Consider the following 11,743-nt stretch of genomic DNA (forward strand, 5'->3'; position numbering starts at 1 on the left):
AAAATGTCAAGATCATCTGGGTCTATAGACCAACATGTCCTGATCATTAGCATGTTTCCAATAAAAATAGACACCGGTTGAGCTAAATTATAGCGTTCGAGTCTTTTCGAGTGTGTATTATATGAATGTACACTCGAAACTTCTCTAAGTAGAAAATTCGTGTTTATGAGGCCTAGCCTTCAAAACTTGGCTAACATATCAAGATCATGTGGGTCTATAGACCAACATGTCATGATCAATAGCATGTTTTCAATCAAAATAGACACCTCTTGAGCTAAATTATAGTGTTCGAGACTTTTCGAGTTTGTATTTTTGGAATGTACACTCAAAACTGCTCCAAGTAGACAAATCTTGTTTATGAGGCCTAGATTTCAAAATTTTGCTAAAATATCAAGATCATATGGGTCTATAGACCAACATGTCCTGATCATTAGCATGTTTCCAATAAAAATAGAAACCTGTTGAGCTAAATTATAGCGTTCGAGTCTTTTCGAGTGTGTATTATTCGAATGTACACTCGAAACTGCTCTAAGTAGAAAATTCGTGTTTATGAGGCCTAGGCTTCAAAACTTGGCTAAAATATCAAGATCATGTGGGTCTATAGACCAACATGTCCTGATAATTAGCATGTTTTCAATCAAAATAGACACCTCTTGAGCTAAATTATAGCGTTCGAGTCTTTTCGAGTGTGTATTTTTCGAATCTACACTCGAAACTTCTCTAAGTAGACAAATCTTGTTTATGAGGCCTAGACTTCAAAATTTAGCTAAAATATCAAGATCATCTGGGTCTATAGACCAATATGTCCTGATCATTAGCATGTTTCCAATAAAAATAGAAACCTGTTGAGCTAAATTATAGCGTTCTAGTCTTTTCGAGTGTGTATTATTCGAATGTACACTCGAAACTTCTCTAAGTAGACAAATCTTGTTTATGAGGCCTAGACTTCAAAATTTAGCTAAAATATCAAGATCATCTGGGTCTATAGACCAATATGTCCTGATCATTAGCATGTTTCCAATAAAAATAGACACCGGTTGAGCTAAATTATAGCGTTCGAGTCTTTTCAGTGTGTATTATTTGAATGTACACTTGAAACTGCTCTAAGCAGAAAATTCGTGTTTATGAGGCCTAGCCTTCAAATCTTGGCTAACAAATCAAGATCATGTGGGTCTATAGACCAACATGTCCTGATCAATAGCATGTTTTCAATTAAAATAGACATCTCTTGAGCTAAATTATAGCGTTCGAGTCTTTTCGAGTGTGTATTTTTCGAATGTACACTCGAAACTGCTCTAAGTAGACAAATCTTGTTTATGAGGCCTAGATTTCAAAATTTTGCTAAAATATCAAGATCATCTGGGTCTATAGACCAACATGTCCTGATCATTTGCATGTTTCCAATAAAAATAGAAACCTGTTGAGCTAAATTATAGCGTTCTAGTCTTTTCGAGTGTGTATTATTCGAATGTACACTCGAAACTGCTCTAAGTAGAAAATTCGTGTTTATGAGGCCTAGGCTTCAAAACTTGGCTAAAATATCAAGATCATGTGGGTCCATAAACCAACATGTCCTGATAATTAGCATGTTTTCAATCAAAATAGACACCTCTTGAGCTAAATTATAGCGTTCGAGTCTTTTAGAGTGTGTATTTTTCGAATGTACACTCTAAACTTCTTTAAGTTGACAAATCTTGTTTATGAGGCCTAGACTTCAAAATTTACCTAAAATATCAAGATCATCTAGGTCTATAGACCAATATGTCATGATCATTAGCATGTTTCCAATAAAAATAGACACCGGTTGAGCTAAATTATAGCGTTCGAGTCTTTTCGAGTGTGTATTATTTGAATGTACACTTGAAACTGCTCTAAGTAGAAAATTCGTGTTTATGAGGCCTAGCCTTCAAAACTTGGCTAACAAATCAAGATCATGTGGGTCTATATACCAACATGTCCTGATCAATAGCATGTTTTCAATCAAAATAGACACCTCTTGAGCTAAATTATAGCGTTCGAGTATTTTCGAGTGTGTATTTTTCGAATGTACACTCGAAACTGCTCTAAGTAGACAAATCTTGTTTATGAGGCCTAGATTTCAAAATTTTGCTAAAATATCAAGATCATCTGGGTCTATAGACCAACATATCCTGATCATTAGCATGTTTCCAATAAAAATAGAAACCTGTTGAGCTAAATTATAGCGTTCGAGTCTTTTCGAGTGTGTATTATTCGAATGTACACTCGAAACTGCTCTAAGTAGAAAATTCGTGTTTATGAGGCCTAGGCTTCAAAACTTGGATAAAATATCAAGATCATGTGGGTCTATAGACCAGATGTCCTGATAATTAGCATGTTTTCAATCAAAATAGACACCTCTTGAGCTAAATTATAGCGTTCGAGTCTTTTCGAGTGTGTATTTTTCGAATGTACAGTCGAAACTACTCTAATTAGAAAAATCTTGTTTATGTAGCCTAGACTTCAAAATTTGGCTAAAATATCAAGATCATGTGGGTCTATAGACCAACATGTCCTGATCATTAGCATGTTTCCAATAAAAATAGACGTTGAGCTAAATTATAGTGTTCGAGTCTTTTCGAGTGTGTATTATTCGAATGTACACTCGAAACTGCTCTAAGTAGAAAATTCGTATTTATGAGGCCTAGGCTTCAAAACTTGGCTAAAATATCAAGATCATGTGGGTCTATAGACCAACATGTCCTGATAATTAGCATGTTTTCAATCAAAATAGACACCTCTTGAGCTAAATTATAGCGTTCGAGTCTTTTCGAGTGTATATTATTCGAATGTACACTCGAAACTACTCTAAGTAGAAAAATCTTGTTTATGTGGCCTAGACTTCAAAATTTGGCTAAAATATCAAGATCATGTGGGTCTATAGACCAACATGTCCTGATCATTAGCATGTTTCCAATCAAAATAGACACCTCTTGAGCTAAATTATAGCGTTCTAGTCTTTTCGAGTGTGTATTTTTCGAATGTACACTCGAAACTCCTCTAAGTAGAAAAATCTTGTTTATGTGGCCTAGACCTCAAAATTTGGCTAAAATATCAAGATCATGTGGGTCTATAGACCAACATGTCCTGATCATTAGCATGTTTCCAATCAAAATAGACACCTCTTGAGCTAAATTATAGCGTTCGAGTCTTTTCGAGTGTGTATTTTTCGAATGTACACTCGAAACTGCTCTAAGTAGACAAATCTTGTTTATGAGGCCTAGACTTCAAAATTTAGATAAAATATCAAGATCATCTAGGTCTATAGACCAACATGTCCTGATCATTAGCATGTTTCCAATCAAAATAGACACCTCTTGAGCTAAATTATAGCGTTCTAGTCTTTTCGAGTGTGTATTTTTCGAATGTACACTCGAAACTGCTCTAAGTAGAAAATTTGTGTTTATGAGGCCTAGGCTTAAAAACTTGGCTAAAATATAAAGATCATGTGGGTCTATAGACCAACATGTCCTGATAATTAGCATGTTTTCAATCAAAATAGACACCTCTTGAGCTAAATTATAGAGTTCGAGTCTTTTCGAGTGTGTATTTTTCGAATGTACACTCGAAACTGCTCTAAGTAGAAAAATCTTGTTTATGTGGCCTAGACTTCAAAATTTGGCTAAAATATCAAGATCATGTGGGTCTATAGACCAACATGTCCTGATCATTAGCATGTTTCCAATCAAAATAGACACCTCTTGAGCTAAATTATAGCGTTCTAGTCTTTTCGAGTGTGTATTTTTCGAATTTACACTCGAAACTGCTCTAAGTAGAAAATTTGTGTTTATGAGGCCTAGGCTTCAAAACTTGGCAAAAATATCAAGACCATGTGGGTCTATAGACCAACATGTCCTGATAATTAGCATGTTTTCAATCAAAATAGACATCTATTGAGCTAAATTATAGCGTTCGAGTCTTTTCGAGTGTGTATTTTTCGAATGTACACTCGAAACTGCTCTAAGTAGAAAAATCTTGTTTATGTGGCCTAGACTTCAAAATTTGGCTAAAATATCAAGATCATGTGGGTCTATAGACCAACATGTCCTGATCATTAGCATGTTTCCAATCAAAATAGACACCTCTTGAGCTAAATTATAGCGTTCTAGTCTTTTCGAGTGTGTATTTTTTGAATGTACACTCGAAACTGCTCTAAGTAGAAAAATCTTGTTTATGTGGCATAGACTTCAAAATTTGGCTAAAATATCAAGATCATGTGGGTCTATAGACCAACATGTCCTGATAATTAGCATGTTTTCAATCAAAATAGACACCTCTTGAGATAAATTATAGCGTTCGAGTCTTTTCGAGTGTGTATTTTTCGAATGTACACTCAAAACTGCTCTAAGTAGAAAATTCGTGTTTATGAGGCCTAGCCTTCAAAACTTGGCTAACATATCAAGATCATGTGGGTCTATAGACTAATATGTCCTGATCAATAGCATGTTTTCAATCAAAATAGACACCTCTTGAGCTAAATTATAGCGTTCGAGTCTTTTCGAGTGTGTATTTTTCGAATATACACTCGAAACTGCTCTAAGTAGAAAATTCGTGTTTATGAGGCCTAGATTTCAAAACTTAGCTAACATATCAAGATCATGTGGGTCTATAGACAAACATGTCCTAATCAATAGCATGTTTTCAATCAAAATAGACACCTCTTGAGCTAAATTATAGCGTTCGAGTCTTTTCGAGTGTGTATTTTTCGAATGTACACTCGAAACTGCTCTAAGTAGAAAATTCGTGTTTATGAGGCCTAGCCTTCAAAACTTGGCTAACATATCAAGATCATGTGGGTCTATAGACAAACATGTCCTGATCAATAGCATGTTTTCAATCAAAATAGACACCTCTTGAGATAAATTATAGTGTTCGAGTCTTTTCGAGTGTGTATTTTTCGAATGTACACTCGAAACTGCTCTAAGTAGACAAATCTTGTTTATGAGGCCTAGATTTCAAAATTTTGCTAAAATATCAAGATCATCTGGGTCTATAGACCAACATGTCCTGATCATTAGCAGGTTTCCAATAAAAATAGAAACCTGTTGAGCTAAATTATAGCGTTCGAGTCTTTTCGAGTGTGTATTATTCGAATGTACACTCGAAACTGCTCTAAGTAGAAAATTCGTGTTTATGAGGCCTAGGCTTCAAAACTTGGCTAAAATATCAATATCATGTGGGTCTATAGACCAACATGTCCTGATAATTAGCATGTTTTCAATCAAAATAGACCTCTCTTGAGCTAAATTATAACGTTCGAGTCTTTTCGAGTGTGTATTTTTCGAATGTACACTCGAAACTGCTCTAAGTAGACAAATCTTGTTTATGAGGCCTAGACATCAAAATTTAGCTAAAATATCAAGATCATCTGGGTCTATAGACCAACATGTCCTGATCATTAGCATGTTTCCAATAAAAATAGACACCGGTTGAGATAAATTATAGCGTTCGAGTCTTTTCGAGTGTGTATTATTTGAATGTACACTTGAAACTGCTCTAAGTAGAAAATTCGTGTTTATGAGGCCTAGGCTTCAAAATTGGCTAAAATATCAAGATCATGTGGGTCTATAAACCAACATGTCCTTATAATTAGCATGTTTTCAATCAAAATAGACACCTCTTGAGCTAAATTATAACGTTCGAGTTTTTTCGAGTGTGTATTTTTCGAATGTACACTCGAAACTGCTCTAAGTAGACAAATCTTGTTTATGAGGCCTAGATTTCAAAATTTTGCTAAAATATCAAGATCATCTGGGTCTATAGACCAACATGTCCTGATCATTAGCATGTTTCCAATAAAAATAGAAACCTGATGAGATAAATTATATCGTTCGAGTCTTTTCGAGTGTGTATTACTCGAATGTACACTCGAAACTGCTCTAAGTAGAAAATTCGTGTTTATGAGGCCTAGGCTTCAAAACTTGGATAAAATATCAAGATCATGTGGGTCTATAGACTAACATGTCGTGATAATTAGCATGTTTTCAATCAAAATAGACACCTCTTGAGCTAAATTATAGCGTCCGAGTCTTTTCGAGTGTGTATTTTTCGAATGTACAGTCGAAACTGCGCTAAGTAGAAAAATCTTATTTGTGTGGCCTAGACTTCAAAATTTGGCTAACATATCAAGATCATGTGGGTCTATAGACCAACATGTCCTGATCATTAGCATGTTTCCAATAAAAATAGACACTGGTTGAGCTAAATTATAGCGTTCGAGTTTTTTCGAGTGTGTATTATTTGAATGTACACTCGAAACTGCTCTAAGTAGAAAATTCGTGTTTATGAGGCCTAGGCTTCAAAACTTGGCTAAAATATCAATATCATGTGGGTCTATAGACCAACATGTCCTGATAATTAGCATGTTTTCAATCAAAATAGACCTCTCTTGAGCTAAATTATAACGTTCGAGTCTTTTCGAGTGTGTATTTTTCGAATGTACACTCGAAACTGCTCTAAGTAGACAAATCTTGTTTATGAGGCCTAGACATCAAAATTTAGCTAAAATATCAAGATCATCTGGGTTTATAGACCAACATGTCCTGATCATTAGCATGTTTCCAATAAAAATAGACACCGGTTGAGATAAATTATAGCGTTCGAGTCTTTTCGAGTGTGTATTATTTGAATGTACACTTGAAACTGCTCTAAGTAGAAAATTCGTGTTTATGAGGCCTAGGCTTCAAAATTGGCTAAAATATCAAGATCATGTGGGTCTATAAACCAACATGTCCTTATAATTAGCATGTTTTCAATCAAAATAGACACCTCTTGAGCTAAATTATAACGTTCGAGTTTTTTCGAGTGTGTATTTTTCGAATGTACACTCGAAACTTCTCTAAGTAGACAAATCTTGTTTATGAGGCCTAAACTTCAAAATTTAGCTAAAATATCAAGATCATCTGGGTCTATAGACCAACATGTCCTTATCATTAGCATGTTTCCAATATAAATAGACACCGGTTGAGCTAAATTATAGCGTTCGAGTCTTTTCGAGTGTGTATTATTTGAATATACACTCGAAACTGCTCTAAGTAGAAAATTCGTGTTTATGAGGCCTAGCCTTCAAAACTTGGCTAACATATCAAGATCATGTGGGTCTATAGACCAACATGTCCTGATCAATAACATGTTTTCAATCAAAATAGACACCTCTTGAGATAAATTATAGCGTTCGAGTCTTTTCGAGTGTGTATTTTTTGAATGTACACTCGAAACTTCTCTAAGTAGACAAATCTTGTTTATGTAGCCTAGACTTCAAAATTTAGCTAAAATATCAAGATCATGTGGGTCTATAGACCAATATGTCCTGATCATTAGCATGTTTCCAATCAAAATAGACACCTCTTGAGATAAATTATAGCGTTCGAGTTTTTTCGAGTGTGTATTTTTCGAATGTGCACTCGAAACTTCTCTAAGTAGACAAAATCTTGTTTATGTAGCCTAGACTTCAAAATTTAGCTAAAATATCAATATCATGTGGGTCTATAGACCAACATGTCCTGATCATTAGCATGTTTCCAATAAAAATAGAAACCTGTTGAGCTAAATTATAGCGTTCGAGTCTTTTCGAGTGTGTATTATTCGAATGTACACTCGAAACTGCTCTAAGTAGAAAATTCGTGTTTATGAGGCCTAGGCTTCAAAACTTGGCTAAAATATCAAGATCATGTAGGTCTGTAGACCAACATGTCCTGATAATTAGCATGTTTTCAATCAAAATAGACATCTCTTGAGCTAAATTATAACGTTCTAGTCTTTTCGAGTGTGTATTTTTAGAATGTACTCTCGAAACTGCTCCAAGTAGACAAATCTTGTTTATGAGGCCTAGATTTCAAAATTTTGCTAAAATATCAAGATCATCTGGGTCTATAGACCAACATGTCCTGATCATTAGCATTTTTCCAATAAAAATAGAAACCTCTTGAGCTAAATTATAGCGTTCGAGTCTTTTCGAGTGTGTATTATTCGAATATACCCTCGAAACTGCTCTAAGTAGAAAATTCGTGTTTATGAGGCCTAGGCTTCAAAACTTGGCTAAAATATCAAGATCATGTGGGTCTATAGACCAACATGTCCTGATAATTAGCATGCTTTCAATTAAAATAGACACTTGTTGAGCTAAATTATAGCGTTCGAGACTTTTCGAGTGTGTATTTTTTGAATGTACACTCGAAACTTCTCTAAGTAGACAAATCTTGTTTATGAGGCCTAGACATAAAAATTTAGCTAAAATATCAAGATCATCTGGGTCTATAGACCAACATGTCTTGATCATTAGCATGTTTCCAATAAAAATAGACATCCGTTGAGATAAATTATAGCGTTCGAGTCTTTTCGAGTGTGTATTATATGAATGTACACTCGAAAATGCTCTAAGTAGAAAATTCGTGTTTATGAGTCCTAGCCTTCAAAACTTGGCTAACATATCAATATCATGTGGGTCTATAGACCAACATGTCCTGATCAATAGCATGTTTTCAATCAAAATAGACACCTCTTGAGCTAAATTATAGCGTTCGAGTCTTTTCGAGTGTGTATTTTACGAATGTACACTCGAAACTGCTCTAAGTAGACAAAATCTTGTTTATGTAGCCTAGACTTCAAAATTTAGCTAAAATATCAAGATCATGTGGGTCTATAGACCAACATGTCCTGATCCTTAGCATGTTTCCAATCAAATTAGACACTTCTTGAGATAAATTATTGCGTTCGAGTCGTTTCGAGTGTGTATTTTTCGAATGTACACTCGAAACTGCTCTAAGTAGAAATTCGTGTTTATGAGGCCTAGGCTTCAAAACTTGGCTAAAATATCAAGATCATGTGGGTCTATAGACCAACATGTCCTGATAATTAGCATGTTTTCAATCAAAATAGACATCCTCTTGAGCTAAATTATAACGTTCGAGTCTTTTCGAGTGTGTATTTTTCGAATGTACACTCGAAACTGCTCTAAGTAGACAAATCTTGTTTATGAGGCCTAGACTTCAAAATTTAGCTAAAATATCAAGATCATCTGGGTCTATAGACCAACATGTCTTGATCATTAGCATGTTTCCAATAAAAATAGACACCGGTTGAGATAAATTATAGCGTTCGAGTCTTTTCGAGTGTGTATTATATGAATGTACACTCGAAACTGCTCTAAGTAGAAAATTCGTGTTTATGAGTCCTAGCCTTCAAAACTTGGCTAACTTATCAAGATCATGTGGTTCTATAGACCAACATGTCCTGATCAATAGCATGTTTTCAATCAAAATAGACACCTCTTGAGCTAAATTATAGCGTTCGAGTCTTTTCGAGTGTGTATTTTTCGAATGTACACTCGAAACTGCTCTAAGTAGACAAATCTTGTTTATGAGGCCTAGATTTCAAAATTTTGCGAAAATATCAAGATCATCTGGGTCTATAGACCAAAATGTCCTGATCATTAGCATGTTTCCAATAAAAATAGAAACCTGTTGAGATAAATTATAGCGTTCGAGTCTTTTCGAGTGTGTATTATTCGAATGTACACTCGAAACTGCTCTAAGTAGAAAATTCGTGTTTATGAGGACTAGGCTTCAAAACTTGGCTAAAATATCAAGATCATGTGGGTCCATAGACCAACATGTCCTGATAATTAGCATGTTTTCAATAAAAATAGACACCTCTTGAGCTAAATTATAGCGTTCGAGTCTTTTCGAGTGTGTATTTTTTGAATGTGCACTCGAAACTTCTCTAAGTAGACAAAATCTTGTTTATGTAGCCTAGACTTCAAAATTTAGCTAAAATATCAATATCATGTGGGTCTATAGACCAACATGTCCTGATCCTTAGCATGTTTCCAATCAAAATAGCCACCTCTTGAGATAAATTATAGCGTTCGAGTCTTTTCAAGTGTGTATTTTTCGAATGTACACTCGAAACTGCTCTAAGTAGAAAATTCGTGTTTATGAGGCCTAGGTTTCAAAACTTGGCTAAAATATCAAGATCATGTGGGTTTATAGACCAACATGTCCTGATAATTATCATGTTTTCAATCAAAATAGACACCTCTTGAGCTAAATTATAGCGTTCGAGTCTTTTCGAGTGTGTATTTTTCGAATGTACACTCGAAACTGCTCTAAGTAGACAAATCATGTTTATGAGGCCTAGACTTCAAAATTTAGCTAAAATATCAAGATCATCTGGGTCTATAGACCAACATTTCCTGATCATTAGCATGTTTCCAATAAAAATAGACACCGGTTGAGCTAAATTATAGCGTTCGAGTCTTTTCGAGTGTGTATTATATGAATGTACACTCGAACCTGCTCTAAGTAGAAAATTCGTGTTTATGAGGCCTAGCCTTCAAAACTTTGCTAACATATCAAGATCATGTGGGTCTATAGACCAACATGTCCTGCTCAATAGCATGTTTTCAATCAAAATAGACACCTCTTGAGCTAAATTATAGCGTTCGAGTCTTTTCGAGTGTGTATTTTTCGAATGTACACTCGAAACTGCTCTAAGTAGACAAATCTTTTTTATGAGGCCTAGATTTCAAAATTTTGCTAAAATATCAAGATCATCTGGGTCTATAGACCAACATGTCCTAATCATTAGCATGTTCCTAATAAAAATAAACACCGGTTGAGCTAAATTATAGCGTTCGAGTCTTTTCGAGTGTGTATTATTTGAATGTACACTTGAAACTGCTCTAAGTAGAAAATTCGTGTTTATGAGGCCTAGCCTTCAAAACTTGGCTAACAAATCAAGATCATGTGGGTCTATAGACCAACATGTCCTGATCAATAGCATGTTTTCAATCAAAATAGACACCTCTTGAGCTAAATTATAGCGTTCGAGTCTTTTCGAGTGTGTATTTTTCGAATGTACACTCGAAACTGCTCTAAGTAGACAAATCTTGTTTATGAGGCCTAGATTTCAAAATTTTGCTAAAATATCAAGATCATCTGGGTCTATAGACCAACATGTCTTGATCATTAGCATGTTTCCAATAAAAATTGAAACCTGTTGAGCTAAATTATAGCGTTAGAGTTTTTTCGAGTGTGTATTATTCGAATGTACACTCGAAACTGCTCTAAGTAGAAATTCGTGTTTATGAGGCCTAGGCTTCAAAACTTGGCTAAAATATCAAGATCATGTGGGTCTATAGACCAACATGTCCTGATAATTAGCATGTTTTCAATCAAAATAGACATCTCTTGAGCTAAATTATAACGTTCGAGTCTTTTCGAGTGTGTATTTTTTGAATGTACACTCGAATCTGCTCTAACTAGACAAATCTTGTTTATGAGGCCTAGATTTCAAAATTTAGCTAAAATATCAATATCATGTGGGTCTATAGACCAACATGTCCTGATCCTTAGCATGTTTCCAATCAAAATAGACACCTCTTGAGATAAATTATAGCGTTCGAGTCTTTTCAAGTGTGTATTTTTCGAATGTACACTCGAAACTGCTCTAAGTAGAAAATTCGTGTTTCTGAGGCCTAGGCTTCAAAACTTGGCTAAAATATCAAGATCATGTGGGTTTATAGACCAACATGTCCTGATAATTATCATGTTTTCAATCAAAATAGACACCTCTTGAGCTAAATTATAGCGTTCGAGTCTTTTCGAGTGTGTATTTTTCGAATGTACACTCGAAACTGCTCTAAGTAGACAAATCTTGTTTATGAGGCCTAGACATAAAAATTTAGCTAAAATATCAAGATCATCTGGGTCTATAGACCAACATG

The sequence above is a fragment of the Papaver somniferum genome, chromosome 7 (genome assembly GCF_003573695.1).
Source record: "Papaver somniferum cultivar HN1 chromosome 7, ASM357369v1, whole genome shotgun sequence".
Classification (NCBI taxonomy): Eukaryota; Viridiplantae; Streptophyta; class Magnoliopsida; order Ranunculales; family Papaveraceae; genus Papaver; species Papaver somniferum.